An 18265-nucleotide genomic window follows, 5' to 3' on the forward strand; every position below is an offset into this window, starting at 1 on the left:
GACTAACAAATTTATTAGAGCATAAGCTTTCGTGAGCTACAGCTCACTTCATCGGATGCTAAAGGAGACCTGTTTGTTCCACAAACACCCGTATCCCCCAGCCAAATCTCATGCAGCAAAGCAACGGACACTAGAGATGGATCCACAGTCTGTAGAAGTTTGGATCATGATCTGGTTCTGCATCTCACAGCTGACCAGCTCAGCTCAACCAGGTTTCAAACCAGTTCAAGTCATAGCCTAGACCCTATGTTAGGTGGCTGAATGCAACACATTGAGTAAAACAACCAAAACGGGTCAGACTGTCTTTAAACCAGGCCTGCTCCATGGCTGGAATCTCTGAGGGAGTTAGGTATCCAATTCTTGTTGAAAGTTAGGTGCCTAAATCCTGCATTAATACATGTCTCTGCTGGATCATTGGGGGTTTGGATTTCTTTTCTGGGATAATAGATTTCTGGATTGGAAAGTCCCAGCCTGTGGCTCTTTCTTGGTTTCAGAATCAGTTTTGCTGAATTGTTTTTAACCTGGTTAGAAAATTCTCCCAGTGTAGATCATCCCCTTGAGGCTGCAATTTAACTACTATTTATAGCTGCTGCTTCTGTTTTATGTATTCAGCTTGAAAAATAAAAGAATTGCTGTTGACTCTAAGGACCACCCACTCTTTTCACTATAAAGTCTATGTTACACTATAAATCACTTTACACTTGAACCTTCTGCCTTAGCAGACCCAGCCACATCACTTCAGTCCTGTGACACAGCTAACACATGGTTGAGTCTTACAATGTAGCTATGACTAAAACTTGTTTTAATCCCATTTTCAAATTGTGCTACAACCCCTCAACAATCTATGGCTGCAGCACCATTTGGGAACACCCTTAAAAACACGTCTGTTTTAATCATGTTCTAACCAGGTCTCCTAACATGGTAAATTAAATAGGGTAAATAGGACCTGAAGGAAGAACCACCTCAGGATTGATTCTTGTGCTTTCCTGTCCATATCCACCTGATGTCTCTTGTCTTACTTTGAGTGTATGGGCCATGTTTTTTGTTCTGTTTCTACAGCACTTAGCACAACAAGGTGCTGGTCCATGACTGCCGCTGTTAGGCACTACCACCATACAAATAAATAATAAGGGATCCACTGAGCAGATCTGACATGCATTGAGTGGGCTTCATTTCGTGTAGCAGCACCACCTACCCCTTGTGGCTTTGGGCTAACCACTGCCTCAGTTTCCCTCACTCAGGCTGATCCCCTGATCTTCATGCCTGCTTCAGTTGCTGCCATGACTCAACCGTCTGGCTAAGTCCTTAAAGCAAAAAAGGCCACCCTTTCCAGGGCAGCCAGGACCAAAGTCAAACAGAGGAGGCCTTCACTTCAATCTCCAGCCGGCCTCTCCTTTCTAAGGGTCTGTCTTCTCTCCTCTTATCCATTCTTGCCTTCTCTGTGTCTCCACCAAGCAGCAACACTGAGAGCCTCCTAGTTGGAGTCTCCCTTTTCCCCGTCTGTCTCTCCAAGGGTTACTGTCCTATTTCCATCCCAGAAGGCCTGATTTAGCCACATGAGCTGCCTAGCATGCGACTTTGCTCATTTTCTCCACCTGAGGAGGCAAGCCAAACGTGTTACAGGTAGAGCTGGACCCATCTGCCCTTAAAGGACTAGTCACCCTGTGACACTGCAAAGAAGAGCAAAACTCAACAGAGATGGTTTTTAAACCCTTTTTTGGGGGGGGGGAGTGGGGGAGGAGGAAAGGGGAAGTGAAAGGTAACTTGGTGTTATGGTCCCCATTAGAAAGTCAATATTTGCCAAGGCCTGCTGTCTACACAGTGGGACCTACCAAAGGCATTTCCTGTTTATATAGGGGAAAAGTGAGGTATCACATTTACCAAGTAGGAACTGGGGCTTCTTTTAATGCATTTATTTGCAGTATATTACTCAGCCACTAGATGTTTCTGTGTGCCATAGCATTACACACAGGTTCTGGTCCCTGGTAAACAAAGGAGACAGAGCAGGACTATGAGCTGTGAGGAATCCTGTCTGTTTGACTGTAGCTGCAGCTGTATTCTTTAACCAACCCCTCTTGCTTAAGGAAGCTCGTGATACCCTCTATCATGATGGCAACAGACAGTTGTATAAATACTTGAGTCATACAGAGCAAACTGCTCTAGAAGAGTTGGAAACAAAACCATTCTCTGTAGGTTTGTTACAAAAGTCAATGTGCTACATGGATCCTTGAAAACTGGCTGCTATTTCCATGGGCTCTAACCATGTGAGGGATGCTGCCTGGTAGTGGCAAGCACACAGAGCAGATAAGGGACGTGCCACTGCTAACAGCTAGGGGACATGTTCTTCAGCTCAAGTGACAGATGCCAGCACTGTTGAGGCATAAGTCTGCACCACTGAAGTTAATAAAGCTTTGCCACTGACTCCAGTGAGCTAAGGTTCAGATCCTTGGAGCTGAAGGGCTAGGGGTCTAGTCCCAGGCACACATGTGATTCTATAACAATTGGGTTTGCTGTCTGCATTCTTCTTATTTTGTGTTTGCATTAAGGTAGCAACTAGAGGCTCTGATTGCAATTAGGAGCTCTGTGAAGGCGTGGCCGCTCGACTCTCACAAGCACGTACTACTGGTCGGCTGTGTGCCTGCACTCTTCCATTTTTTGCAGTGCCCTCTGCCAGCAGTTTCTCTTTTCAGATGGGTTTTCAATGACTCAGCCCTCTCGACAAGTCACGTGCAGTCTGTATGTCAAACAAATAGAAAACAAACCCCTTCCAGGGCAACCCAGTCCAATGAATAGTTGGCCTCTCCCCAAGGTCCTCAGTCCTGTCTCTGGGCCTGTTTAAGCACATGCCCTCTTCTTGGGCTCCAAATTAAAATTTGTTGCCTTCTCAGCCCTTGGCCACTCTGCCATGGATGGTAGAGGGACCCAGGCCTGCCCACTACTCTGAGTCCCAGCCCAGGGACCCTATGAGTAGCAGCCATCTGTTTCTTCCTTCACTAGTGTCTGTTGTTGCATTCCCAGAGCTGCTTGCCACTCTGTCCTGTCAGTTTCTTGGGTCCTCAGCCTGTCACTCCCAGCCTCCTTGCCTAGAGAGTCTGTAACAGTCTCTGCCCTGTTCTCTCAGGCCCCTTCACATGATGAGCATATAACAGTCTCTGGCACTTCTTGTCAAGCCTCTCTCTCCTAGGCCTGGAGAGCGTCACAGTTCTACCCCTGCTTAGGCAGGGTTTCTCCGCAGTCTTTGTCTCTGTGGAGTCCCAGCCAGTAACTGCTCTGTCCAGCTGCTGCAGCTTTCGCAGCCAGCCAGTAACAGCATCCTTCCTCCTCTGGCTCCAGCCAGCAAATGATCTGTCTAGGTGTGATGATGCTGCCTGTGGGAGCCAGCTGAGGTCACTCAATCAGGGTGAACTGCAAACAGAATGGGGCAGACAAACCGCAAAAGCTGGTGGATATTCCAATACTTAGATTTACCAAGCCAGAACAAAATAGCTTCTATACTACCTCATGGATTACTCAGAAGTCCAAATAATGCAGTTCCCTTAAAGTTCCCAGCCGCAGGCCTCCATCCAGACACACGTCAAACACATGATGACATATTCTGAAAATCTTATTTAATCATATAAAAGAAAAGGTTCTCCTGATCCCAAAGGACCAAGTCCCAGACCCAGGTCAAATGATGACTCAGATCTCACCCAATCAAAAGATCCTTAGGCAATAACTTCCTTACACCAGCTATAACTTCATGCTTCGTACCATTCCATTCAAGGTGGATTCTGGCTAAAAGCATGCTTACAGTAAACTCATAGAGGACTATAACATTCACACTCTGATTTGGTAAGTAATCTTCCTCTTTGCCAAGATCTGCTTTAACAAAAGTGATGGGGAGAGAGAGAGCTCAGTGGTTTGAGCGTTAGCCTGCTAAACCCAGGGTTGTGAGCTCAATCCTTGAAGGAGCCATTTAGGGATGGGGGTGGGAATTGGGGCTTGGTCCTGCTTTGAGCAAGGGGTTGGACTAGATGACCTCCTGAGGTCCCTTCCAACCCTGATATTCTATGATGTTAGAAGCCATAATTTGCCCTAAACAGCTTTTGCCATTGACTTTTACACTCTCTATGAATTTTCCATTACCACTTCCATACATAGCATTGACACAATTTATGGAGTCACCTTCTACTGAACTTAAAGTAACATCATTTACATAAAAGGTGGCAGTGTTGGGGTACATTTGGTTACACCCAGACAACTGCTCAGAGTTATACAACATACCAACATTGTTAGAAACTGGACTTTCAAGAGGATATAATTTCAGCAGTTCTTCCCTTCCTTTTTTCACTTGGAGCTGAAGTCTGGCTGTGTCCTGTTGCAACTGGTGAGTCTCCTGTTGCATTTGGTGAGCTTTCTCCTCAGCAGCCAGCAGCTCCAGATGCCCCCTGCGAGCTCTTTCTTCTCTTTTAGCAGCTTCTTTTTCCAATTCAGCACTCCTTTCCTTAGCTTCTTTCTTCAGCTGGGCCAAGGCTTGCTTCTCTTTCATTTGAATTTCTGACAGTTTTTGTGCATGTTTAAACTGCAGAGTGTCTCTCAGGGCTTGTGATTTCATTGCTTCTGCAGTATCAGGTAAGGACTGTGCTCCTGCCTCCTTATCACTGGCCATTAACAGATCTCTCAGTTCTTGATTGGCAACTTTCTTTTTAAAGGTTTCAGAGTAGCAGCTGTGCTAGTCTGTATTCGCAAAAAGAAAAGGAGTACTTGTGGCACCTTAGAGACTAACAAATGTATTTGAGCATAAGCTTTCGTGAGCTACAGCTCACTTCATCAGATGCATTTGGTGGAAAACACAGAGGGGAGATTGATATACACACACAGAGAACATGAAACAATGGGTTTCACCCCACACACTGTAAGGAGAGTGATCACTTAAGATAAGCCATCACCAGCAACAGGGGGGGGAAAGGAGGAAAACCTTTCATGATGACAAGCAAGGTAGGCTATTTCCAGCAATTAACAAGAACATCTGAGGAACAGTGGGAGGGGGGAGGGGGAAGAAATAACATGGGGAAATAGTTTTACTTTGTGTAATGACTCATCCATTCCCAGTCTCTATTCAAGCCTAAGTTAATTGTATCCAGTTTGCAAATTAATTCCAATTCAGCAGTCTCTCGTTGGAGTCTGTTTTTGAAGTTTTTTTGTTGAAGGATAGCCACCCTCAGGTCTGTAATCGAGTGACCGGAGAGATTGAAGTGTTCTCCGACTGGTTTTTGAATGTTATAATTCTTGACGTCTGATTTGTGTCCATTTATTCTTTTACGTAGAGACTGTCCAGTTTGACCAATGTACATGGCAGAGGGGCATTGTTGGCACATGATGGCATATATCACATTGGTAGATGCGCAGGTGAACGAGCCTCTGATAGTGTGGCTGGTGTGATTAGGCCCTATGATGGTGTCCCCTGAATAGATATGTGGATATGAGTTGGCAATGGGCTTTGTTGCACGGCTAACCTGGTGGCTGAACTTTGTGACTTTGTCCTTACCCATAACTATTTCACATTTGGGGACAACGTATACCTTCAAATCAACGGCACTGCGATGGGTACCCGCATGGCCCCACAGTATGCCAACATTTTTATGGCTGACTTAGAACAATGCTTCCTCAGCTCTCGTCCCCTAATGCCTCACTCTACTTGCGCTACATTGATGCCATCTTCATCATCTGGACCCATGGAAAAGAAGCCCTTGAGGAATTCCACCATGATTTCAACCATTTCCATCCCACCATCAACCTCAGCCTGGACCAGTCCACACAAGAGATCCACTTCCTGGATACTACGGTGCTAATACGTGACGGTCACATAAACATCACCCTATATCGGAAACCTACTGACCGCTATTCCTACCTACATGCCTCTAGCTTTCATCCAGATCATACCACACGATCCATTGTCTACAGCCAAGCTCTACGATATAACCGCATTTGCTCCAACCCCTCAGACAGAGACAAACACCTACAAGATCTCTATCATGCATTCCTACAACTACAATACCCACCTGCTGAAGTGAAGAAACAGATTGACAGAGCCAGAAGACTACCCAGAAGTCACCTACTACAGGACAGGCCCAACAAAGAAAATAACAGAACGCCACTAGCCATCACCTTCAGCCCCCAACTAAAACCTCTCCAACGCATCATCAAGGATCTACAACCTATCCAGAAGGACGACCCATCACTCTCACAGATCTTGGGAGACAGGCCAGTCCTTGCTTACAGACAGCCCCCCAACCTGAAGCAAATACTCACCAGCAACCACACACCACACAACAGAACCACTAACCCACGAACCTATCCTTGCAACAAAGCCCGTTGCCAACTCTGTCCACATATCTATTCAGGGGACACCATCATAGGGCCTAATCACACCAGCCACACTATCAGAGGCTCGTTCACCTGCGCATCTACCAATGTGATATATGTCATCATGTGCCAACAATGCCCCTCTGCCATGTACATTGGTCAAACTGGATAGTCTCTACGTAAAAGAATAAATGGACACAAATCAGACATCAAGAATTTTAACATTCAAAAACCAGTCGGAGAACATTTCAATCTCTCCGGTCACTCGATTACAGACCTGAGGGTGGCTATCCTTCACCAAAATAACTTCAAAAACAGACTCCAACGAGAGACTGCTGAATTGGAATTAATTTGCAAACTGGATACAATTAACTTAGGCTTGAATAGAGACTGGGAATGGATGAGTCATTACACAAAGTAAAACTATTTCCCCGTGTTATTTCTCCCCCCCACCCCACCTCCCACTGATCCTCAGATGTTCTTGTTAACTGCTGGAAATAGCCTACCTTGCTTGTCACCATGAAAGGTTTTCCTCCTTCCCCCTCCCCCCCCCCCCCCCGCTGCTGGTGATGGCTCATCTTAAGTGATCACTCTCCTTACAGTGTGTGGGGTGAAACCCATTGTTTCATGTTTTCTGTGTGCATATATCAATCTCCCCTCTGTGTTTTCCACCATTCATGTAGCTCATGAAAGCTTATGCTCAAATACATTTGTTAGTCTCTAAGGTGCCACAAGTACTCCTTTTCCTTTTATAGGAGCCCTCTAGGAGACTAGAAGGACTCCACTCTACTGCCTTTTTTCTGGGGTGGGGTGTGGTAGGACCACAGGGCCTCCCGGAGGGCTTCACAGGGCATGGTACACCCCATCACAGGCCCACCGAGCTAGGCACTGTACAGACACAGGAAGAGATGGTACCTGCCCCCGAAGAGCTTAAAAGCTAAGTAGACAAGACAAAGGAGGTGTTCTTTTCTCCAGATGGGGGAAATCAGGGACAGCTTGATGAACTGATTTCATCCACAACACTTGAATTTGTTACACTGTGACTCCCTGACCACACCCTCTTCTTTCCTTAGATGGCTCCAAAGAGACTCAGGGCTTGTCTGGATGGAAGGAGCTCTGCTATCTTCCCAGGCTGAAGGTCACAAAAGTGCAACCCCTCAAACACGAAGCTCTGTTGGAGGCCAACTCTTTGCCAAGCACTGAACTAAGCAGCAGAGTTTACATGCAGATCCTAATGCTCACTGATATGATTACAAATTGAAATCATTACTGTCAGCTTGCCCTGGAATACATGAGAGGCACTTGCATAGCCAGCAGAGCCTCCCTGCCTGTGCCTAGGAATATATTACACACAGGCTACTGCAGAACGCAAAAATCATTATCCCTGGCTTGGCCTTCCTAGCAGATCTCTGTTTCCTAGCTATAATCACCCTCTTCTTCACATGCCCAGCCAGCCCCTCGGCTAATGAGAGATGTGCTCTGTGCAGAAGCCAAGGGTTGCATGAAGTCACATCCGAGCCCAGCCATTTGTAGATCTGGGCAACGCAGCATAGCCTTCTCATGAAGCAGACAGAGCACGGAGGCTAGAGAGCTACAGGAGTCTCCAAATGTAAATGGGAGAGATCAGCAAGTAAAGCTACCTTATTGAGGTCAGAACATATAGGGATAAAGTGAGACAGGCTAAAAGTCAAGTAGAGTTGGACCTTGCAAAGGGAATTAAAACCAATAGTAAAAGGTTCTATAGCCATATAAATAAGAAGAAAACTAAGAAAGAAGAAGTGGGGCTGCTAAACACTGAGGATGGAGTGGAGGTTAAGGATAATCTAGGCATGGCCCAATATCTAAACAAATACTTTGCCTCAGTCTTTAATAAGGCTAAAGAGGATCTTAGGGATAATGGTAGCATGACAAATGGGAATGAGGATATGGAGGTAGCTATTACCATATCTGAGGTAGAAGTGAAACTGAAACAGCTTAATGGGACTAAATTGGAGGGCCCAGATAATCTTCATCCAAGAATATTAAAGGAATTGGCACCTGAAATTGCAAGCCCATTAGCAAGAATTTTTAATAAATCTGTAAACTCAGGAGTTGTACTGTATGATTGGAGAATTGCTAATATAGTTCCTATTTTTAAGAAAGGAAAAAAAAAGTGATCCGGGTAACTACAGGCCAGTTAGTTTGACATCTGTAGTATGCAAGGTCCTGGAAAAAATTTTGAAGGAGAAAATAGTTAAGGACATTGAAGTCAATGGTAAATGGGACAAAATACAACATGGTTTTACAAAAGGTAGAACTGTGCCAAACCAACCTGATCTCCTTTTTTGAGAAAGTAACAGATTTTTTAGACAGAGGAAACGCAGTGGATCTAATTTACTTAGATTTCAGTAAGGTGTTTGATACCATGCCACATGGGGAATTATTAGTTAAATTGGAAAAAATGGGGATCAATATGAACATCGAAAGGTGGATAAGGAATTGGTTAAAGGGGAGATTGCAACGGGTCCTACTGAAAGGCGAACTGTCAGGTTGGAGGGAGGTTACTAGTGGAGCTCCTCAGGGATCAGTTTTGGGACCAATCTTATTTAATCTTCTTATTACTGACCTCGGCACAAACAGTGGGAGTGTGCTAATAAAGTTTGCAGATGATACAAAGCTGGGAGGTATTGCCAATTCAGAGAAGGATTGGGATATTATACAGGAGGATCTGGGTGACCTTGTAAACTGAAGTAATAGTAATAGGATGAACTTTAATAGTGAGAAATGTAAGGTTATGCATTTAGGGATTAATAACAAGAATTTTAGGTATAAGATGGGGACGCATCAATTAGAAGTAACGGAAGAGGAGAAGGACCTTGGAGCATTGATTGATCATGGGATGACTATGAGCTGCCAATGTGATATGGCTGTGAAAAAAGCTAATGCGGTTTTGGGATGCATCAGGAGAGGTATTTCCAGTAGGGATAAGGAGGTTTTAGTACCATTATACAAGGCACTGGTGAGACCTCACCTGGAATACTTTGTGCAGTTCTGGTCTCCCATGTTTAAAAAGGATGAATTCAAACTGGAGCAGGTACAGAGAAGGGCTACTAGGATGATCTGAGGAATGGAAAACTTGTCTTATGAAAGGAGACTCAAGGAGCTTGGCTTGTTTAGCCTAACTAAAAGAAGGTTGAGGGGAGATATGATTGCTCTCTATAAATATATCAGAGGGATAAATACTGAGAGGGAGAGGAATTAGTTAAGCTCAGCACCAGTGTGGACACAAGAATAAATGGGTATAAACTGGCCACCAGGAAGTTTAGACTTGAAATTAGATGAAGGTTTCTAACCATCAGAGGAGTGAAGTTTTGGAATAGCCTTTCAAGGGAAGCAGTGGGGGCAAAAGATCTATCTGGCGTTAAGATTCTACTCAATAAGTTTATGGAGGAGATGGTATGATGGGATAATGTGATTTTGGTAATTAATTGATCTTTAAATATTCAGGGTAAATAGGCCTTAATCCCCTGAGATGGGATATTAGATGGGTGGGATCTGAGTTACCCAGGAAAGAATTTTCTGTAGTATCTGGCTGGTGAATCTTGCCCATATGCTCAGGGTTTAGCTGATTGCCATATTTGGGGTTGGGAAGGAATTTTCCTCCAGGGCAGATTGGAAGAGCCCCTGGAGGTTTTTCGCCTTCCTCTGTAGCATGGGGCACGGGTCACTTGAGGGGGGATTCTCTGCTCCTTGAAGTTTTTAAACCATGATTTGAGGACTTCAATAGCTCAGACATAGGTGAGGTTTCTTTTAGGAGTGGGTGGGTGAGATTCTGTGGCCTGCATTGTGCAGGAGGTCGGACTAGATGATCAGAATGGTCCCTTCTGACCTTAGTATCTATGAATCTATGAATCTAAATTGCATTGCCAGACCAGGCTTTCTGATGAATCCATGTAAGCACCATATCGCTCATTCCCTCTGCTTTGCTCCAGCACAGATCAAGTCACCTATGGCTGTTCATTGAGCTATGGACCCATTCACCCCACATTTGACCCCTCCTGCGCTGCTCAGGAATGAGATGATTGCTGGTAGAGCTGTGACTCTCCAGCTCTACAACAATCCAACTCTCCATCAATCACCGCCACCAGCCTGACTCTGCTGAGCTTTGTCCACCTCTGTCCCAAGGAGGAGGCAAAGCCTTGCTCAGTCACTGACAGTCTGCCTTTTGCCAGCACTCAGCATTAACCCAGCTGAGTCCCTATGCTAAACAGTGAACAGAATTTACCATCAATGGGAAAAAAGTATCAGAGAGACTCAAGATTAAACAAATCACCTTAATTATAATAGTCAGTCCTTCTCATCTATGGACCTCTATTAGCCTTATTTCCACTGATCTCAGTAGCTCTACTAATGAAGAATGCTATATAAGGACTGGGTATTATTATTTGTATAGATGTGGAAACTGAGGCACAGAAGGGTGAAGTGACTTGCCTAAGGCACACAGTTAGTCATTAGCAGAGCTGGGACTAGAAACCAGGTCCACTAGGCCACACTGCCACCAGAGCAAAGCATCTTGGCTGCCTTCACCCAGCTAATGCAGTATTGTCCCTTACTGTATATCCCCCAGTTGCATCCAACCCAGTTTTAATTACCGCCAGCTCAAATGAGAAATTGTGTGAGCTTTGCTGCCTCTGTGAAAGCAAAACCAGAGTGCCAACCCTGTGGTTTATGTGCACCCCACCTCCTCCCACACATTTCAGACTGGAACTAGCACTAACTCCCATTGCAACGAGATTCAGAAGGCCTGAAAGGAAGGCTCTGTTAGCTCTAGGGCAAGGCATAGTGGGCCTGATCCAAAGCCTGTTGAAGTCGATGTGCATAGGTACTGTACAAGTTCCCCTGCCAGCTCTAGCCAAACTAATCCCGGCCTGCCACAACCCCTTGCTATCCTGCTCCTAGCCCTGTTGTGAGCAGACACTGCCAACTATGCAGAATTGTGATCCCCAGCATAGGGCATAGGCCAGGGGTGGGCAAATTTTTTGGCCTGAGGGCCACATTGGGGTTCCGAAACTGTATGGAGGGCCAGATAGGGAAGGTTATGCCTCCCCAAACAGCCTGGCCCCCGCCCCCTATCCATCCCTCCTACTTCCTGCCCCCTGACTGCCCCCCTCAGAACTCCCCACCTGCCTACCCCCCTGCTCATTGTCCCCGACTGCCCTGACCCCTATCCACATCCCCACCGCTTGACAGGCCCCCCGGGACTCCCATGCCAATCCAATCCCCCCTGTTCCCCATCCCTGACCGCCCCCGCCCCCAGAACCTCTTCCCCTAACCACCCCCTGTCCCCTGACTGCCCCCCGGGATTCCCTGCCCCTTATCCAACTCCCCTGCCCCTTTACCATGCCACTCAGAGCAACAGGACTGGCAGCCACCCCGCCCGACCGGAGCCAGCCATGCCGCTGTACTGCCCAGCAGGAGCTCGCAACCCTGCCATCCAGAGCACTGGTGGCATGGCGAGCTGAGGCTGTGGAGGAGGAGGAACAGCAGGGGAGAGGCTGGGGGCTAGCCTCCCCGACTGGGAGCTCAAGGACCGGGCAGGATGGTCCCACAGGCTGGATGTGGCCCATGGGCCATAGTTTGCCCACCTCTGGCCTAGGCTGAGATCATCAAACTCATTTCACTTGTGACCCAAGCCACATTGGAGTCCAGGTCTCCAAGCTGAAGCTTTAACCCCCACTAAGGAAAACAAGTAGAATGCAATAGCGGTTTACTTAGCCAGTCGGTGATGCACATGGAATGGCATCCAATGGTACTCAGCAGCAATCAAGGGCCCGATCCTGTTTCCATTGAAACCATTGGGCCTGCATGATTGATCAGAGCCCAATAAGTTGGAAACCAGATCTCCTGGCCAAAGAAAGAATAGAATTGCCTAGGTGCGCTGCGTATTCTACTCGGGCAAAGGGGATTGTATGCATTGATTTAACCAATACTTGAGAAACAAGGCAGCAAAACTGGTCTATTAAACAAGCCCCCAGTCTGTGTGTTAGGAGGCTGTGGGATTTTTCTGCAGGGAATTCCCTTAGGTTCCTTCCATCAGCCTTTGGTCAGAGCCTGCATATTCTCAGCAATCATCCCTGCCCATCCAGCACTTCCAGGGGGGGTGATGGATAATCCTGAATCCAGCCTCATTGGCAGGGGCTGGATAGAAGAAGTAGGTCCAGGTGGAGGGGAGGCACAAGAGGGAAGCAGAGACAGGGAAGAGAGAAGAAGATCCATGAACGGCACTTGTTCAACGTAGTAAAGAACATGGAGCCAGATCTTCAGCTGATGTAAATTGGTGTAGCTCCATCGACTGCCATAGGCCTCTGATGATTTATGTCATGGGTGGAGCCAGGCCTATGGTGTACAGAATTGCATACAACTGGACAGCTAATGCAGGGGAAAAGCCATGAGAGGAAAGCAAGGAGAGGAAACTATGGTGATGATTGCCAGCGCAGCGATCTGCAGTTCAGTGCTGGCACAGCACCAGATGCTGTCCTGACTGTGAGGGAGGGTGTATGGTAGGAGTTGAGCAGCAGTGGGAATGAAATAACCAGTGCAAAAGGGTACGTGTAAGGCACGCTGCCAGCCTGGCCTTGTGCTTGTGTTCTAAGCATTATTATTAATGAAACACCCCCATGTGGACTAGGCACCTCACAGACATTAAACAGCAAGCCACTGGTTTCCAGAAAACTTCCAGTCTTGAGAGTGTGTGTCATAGACTCTATAGCACTAATAGCAAGTCCCCTTTAGCTCACGTGCCAGGCACACAAGGAGCAGGAGTTTTAATCCTGTTATTGCTACGATGTGCAGCACAGTCTACCTATCTTAAATACCTATATAGCCCACATAATCATAGTATGTGAGCACCTCACACTCTAAAGTATCTAACCTCACCACCCACCCCACCCCATAAGGTCAGGAAGTACTATTATCTCCATTGTGCAGATGGGGAACTAAAGAAATCAATGGTAGAAGAGTAAATACTTGCAGCCAGGTCTCTGGCCAACTACATAATCATGATTCATCCTGCCTCTCACAGGGAAAACCAGGAGGTTCCCAAGTGTCCTTAGACTTGTTTGAAATCTTAACTATTATAGCTACATGATAGTACATTGCAGAGCTGGTCAGTTTGGTAGTGTCCAGCACGTTCCAGTAACACATCTTCCACTGGTGTCGCTTTTGTATGTTGCCCGGTACAACAAGGACAGACTCCATAGCTGCACTGTGACTAAGCTGGAGAGTAGGAGGGGAAAGGTGACTCTAAGCAGACCCAGGGGGACGCTAGGAGCCAAAATGGTTCCAGGTGTAACTTAGAGCAGCCTTTAGTCTTTATGCTGCGCCATAGTCCCATATGAACTGTTCTATGATCAGTGTACTCTAGACTGTACTCCTCCCTCTGCATGTGATATGCTCCCCCCACCTGCACACCACCAACAAGCTCCCTTGGCTTAAAAAGGGAGTGAGCTGTGTATGCCACTGAGCTAGCTAGGCCAGCTGCACTCCCCACACACCCTCACAGTTTTCTCTGCTTCAGGGGAACCTTAAGCCAGACCTTTGAGGGAAGCCCTCCAGCTGCAGGGGCCAAGGATCCAGCCCTAGATGCCAGGTAATGTATTTTGATGACAAATATATAAATAAATATGTTTTCCTCCCCACACAGAACAACAGAAACATCCAGTCACCATCAGATCTTCTGTCACCAGAGTGCACAGGTGCATTAATCTCCCCCTTAACCAGGAGAATGCAGAGTTAACACTTGCCTCCTTCCTGGTTTTCAATTTTTAAATAAAGTCATTCCAGAGTGACATCAGTGCAGCACGATTTATTGCTGCGTTAGCTTGTCACACTCCCCCTGGGGACCTGGGAGCTGAGGTTATAAATTGCATTTGCTAATGCCTCCTCTGCCACTCCCAGCTCATGCTGAGGCTGCTACCTTAACTTTGATTGATTACTATCGATTTCCTTCGCCCCCTGTTCCAAAGGGCTTGCACCCACACAGTTGCTGGGTAAACTAAATCCAGGCTCACCAATAATCCTCTCCACCCAGTGAATGTTCTGCTTATTATGCGGGGTGGGGGGAGAGGCTCCCTCTCTTGTTGCCATTGACAAATGTCTCCACTTTCAGCAGCGCTGGCTGTATGCTGATGAGCTCTTGCTTCAAGATGCTGAAGGCTTCCTCCAAGATGCTCAGCACCTTTCACTCTCCTGGTCTTTCAATGGGACAAGGTGCTCAGCACCTCACAGGAGCTGGCCCATAAAGCCTAGGGCTTCGCTAGTGCCAGTGAAAAGGAACTGTTGGTTCTCTATGCAACAAGGATTAAGAAAGACAAAGGTTTACATGTTCACGACAGTCCCTTTGCACCCCTCTGAACCTAAATTATATTTACCCCACTACGAGGCCCCTTTACACAACCAGATCAGTTAAGGGAGCCCATGTGTAAATGAGAATCAGGCCCAAAGACTCTGCCTGAGTGTTTATTATCATTAAACCCCCCCCAAACCCCCCCCCCACAGAGGACAGCATAGTTGGGGCTACCAATTTATGACATGTTTGCATAGCACCGAGTACACTGGGGCCCCGATTCCTGACTGGGGCCTTAATACAAGTGATAACGATGCAGTAAAATAAAGATGTGGTATTGCCACCCCAAAGCCCTTCCAAAGTCACAAGTCAGGCCCCCAAAATCATGAGATGTTACAAAAATAATACATGTTTACCCTGTTTTTTTGCCTTTTAGTTCGAAACTTTAGGAGTCCCATTTTCCAGCTTCTCTCCCTGAGGGCTAAAAAGCTTACTTTAAAGAAAACAACAACTGAAATCCTCCCATAATCACAAGTCTCAAGGAGCTGAGGCTTTAAGCAACCCACTCAATATTGCCAGAGTGGGCAACACTGATTAGGTGTCTCCCTGTGTTTGCAACTATAACTCCTGAGATTAGAGAAACTGAATCAATGTTTAAAACATTCATCCACCACTTCCTGCAGGTGGTTTCTTCCACATCTGGGCAGTGAAAACAAACTGATCGGTTTCACTTTTGCTTTTAGTCAGTTTCATTCTCTGGCACCTGGGGTCACAATGATCATGGGAAAGGGTGAAAACATCTCCCAAACGTGTGGTCTCTTAAAAAAATAATTAAAAGCCCCCCCGAGCATGACAACAACAAAGCTGGTCCTATCAGGTGAAATCTTGTCCCCTCTGGGGAGGTAGGACATCGCAGATGGGGTGAGTTCTCCTGTACATCAGGGGAGGGGGTGCTCAGGGCCTGTGCACTGGGCATGTCATGGACTGGATAATTATAACCCTCTATGCATGGTGTGTCATCATGAGCCCCCCCTGAGTCTGATCCAAAGAAGATAGGACTCTGCTACAGCTCCCAGCTGGGGGGAGAGGAGGGTTAGACCCAGATCCTTAAGCACTAGGTATCTAAATACCTAGGAGAAGCTGGGCTTTAGTCCTTCAGTTCAAGACATAGGGGCTTGTGCTTTTACCCCAGAGGTGCCCAGTTCAATCCCTGGCGATGATCTAGATTGTAACCACTATGCAATGTTCCCTTGAGACCAGAAGGTGAGGCCTCCTTCTCAGCTCGGATCCAAAGCAGCACCACCTGGATGGAACGGGCAAGAGCTCGGTGTGCCTGACCAGTATGTTCATTCATATGCAGTCAGGGACATGCTCCCTCCCACTCCTCCAGTACAGTGCAGTCCAGCCACTCTCTAAGCACCGGAATCACAAACCCCAGTGACTGTAGTTTTCGCAGAGTGATGTCACAGGCTCCTGGGAGCTCTCCTTCCTGGAACTGCACAGTCAGCAGCCGCAGCTCCATATATTAATACTGCTCCAGCTACCAACAATACAAAGGCAGGATCAAAGGCTTCAGCCACCTCTATCTCCCAGAGGGGCTGGGAGGATAAATTCACTAGTGTCTGTGAAGTGCTCACACTAGTGTAGCATAGACAGAGTGTAGGAACAGAGCACTAAGAACAGGGAGATTAGCAAGAGGCTGAGCAATTCCCCCTGGCCTCCCCTCATAATTGAATCACCAGGCAGCAGGAATGAATCAGCTGGAATGCTTTGGCTTGCTTCCCACACTGGATTCAGACCTTGTGCTTCCAAGGCCCCATTTTTTCCTCTCTCTCTCTCAACCTCACTGGAGCACCATATTGCAGGAGGGAAGCAATGCAATGGCAGGGGTCTGGCAGGACTGGGGCTAGGACAAGATATGAAGAATCAAACTGATCAAATTCATTCTGGGGGAACTCCACTGGCTTCAGGTTAGATACATATAGCCTGGGTAAGCATTTCCCGCAGTGAGGCCCAGGACACTGGAAGGATCTCCCAAGAGGGGTGATGGAAGCCCAATCCCATGGGTCATTTCAAAAAGCACTGAATAATACACGGCCTGGGGCATCCTCACTCAGAGCCTGAAGGATGGACTGGATAGGATAGTCTAAATAGACCTGGTCCAGTTCCAGTCCAGATAACTTGGAACCCACAACTAAAGCAGACCAAGAAATGGCATAATGCCTCATTCCCCAAGCAAGTCTCCAGCAAAGAACACCATCTGCTGCTAGAGCCTCACATCCAGAGGATGAGACACTAAGGCAACCCCCTTCACTTACCTACACCCCAGTGAAGGGGTCCTGGGATCCCAGCTCGGGGCTGTGTCCTGGTGAAGAGAGGTGGAAACTGGTATTGCTCAGCAATCGCCTTGGCACAGCTGGTGAGGAATGGGGAGAGGAGGAGGAGCACATTTTATCTAGAGAGTCATTCCTTAGCTCTGGGAAGGCTCTTTGGTCAGGCTCACCAGGCAGCTCATGTACCTGCTAAAGAAAAGACAACAAGCAATATTTCAGAAGGAGCCAGCCATGATGCAAGCTGAGGTGCAGTCAGAAATTCAGCACATCTTGGCCTGTCTGCTCCCTTCCAGTCCCCAGTAGCCTCATGGTCTCCCAGAGCAGACCTGCTCTTACCCAAAATGCACCAGACCACCCCTCTCTGCCAAGGTGATGGAGGGGTTCCTCTCTGGCCTGGGCTCCACAGGGAAGAATACCGCCTCTATGACACCTTTCCCTGGGACCCCCAGAAACCACGCCAAGCAGGGTAAGGCTCCATGGGGCTTAGTGAGAGCTGGAAGAGCTAGGGAACTGGCCATCCTCCATGGCGCTGTCTTATGCAGACCCACTGGATTGCCATGCAGTGATCAATACAACTCTGCCTCCTTCTGGGACTCATTGAGGCCTCTGCTGCTCAGCTACAAATACATCCTATCAATAAGGGCATGGTTCTGGCTGGAGCTATACTGCCAGGAAAGCCACAGGAGGAGGCAGCTGTCCACACAGCAGCTCATCTCCTCAGGATCTAAGAGAAGGCCTCATCTCCTCCAGGATCTGGATCATGTCCAGACTCTGTACCTATGGATGGAGTTTGGAGGGGCATTTGCACCCTCCAAACTGCAAGCTTGAGGCAAGCAGCCTGAGTGTGCAATGTAATGAGTTCTGCAGAGACAGGAGACATCTCCCAGCTTGGGCCCCTGAGGCAGGGAGTCAGAACTTTTTTATAAACAGAGTGATTAACAGGTGATTAAGATAAGAAAGGGCTGTTAGGATGTTTTCTAAAGTCAAATGATCTGCTCCAAGCTTGGTGAATTTCAAAAAGTAAGGTTTCAGAGTAGCAGCCATGTTAGTCTGTATTCACAAAAAGAAAAGGAGTACTTTGTCTCTAAGGTGCCACAAATACTCCTTTTCTTATTGCAAAAAGTAAGTAGCCTTGTTGGATTCAAGAGACAGTAAAAAAGTTACTAATATTGCTTTTGAGAAGATAACTGATTTTTTAGACAAAGAAGATGCGGTAGATCTAATCTGCCTGGATGTCAGTAAGGCATTTGATATCGTTACATGA

General features: G+C 47.0%; 1 protein-coding gene across 1 annotated transcript in view; it reads right to left on the reverse strand.

The window, feature by feature from the left end:
* LOC122456075 (coiled-coil domain-containing protein 33-like) overlaps positions 1-17285 on the reverse strand; it is a 176822-nt gene extending 159537 nt beyond the window's left edge. The window contains exon 1 of the mRNA XM_043493735.1: positions 16987-17285. The gene's annotated coding sequence lies outside the window, so the exon portion shown is untranslated. The remainder of the gene's footprint in view (positions 1-16986) is intronic.
* Between the last annotated feature and the right edge of the window lie 980 nt (positions 17286-18265).

The sequence above is a fragment of the Dermochelys coriacea genome, chromosome 10 (genome assembly GCF_009764565.3).
Source record: "Dermochelys coriacea isolate rDerCor1 chromosome 10, rDerCor1.pri.v4, whole genome shotgun sequence".
Classification (NCBI taxonomy): domain Eukaryota; kingdom Metazoa; phylum Chordata; order Testudines; family Dermochelyidae; genus Dermochelys; species Dermochelys coriacea.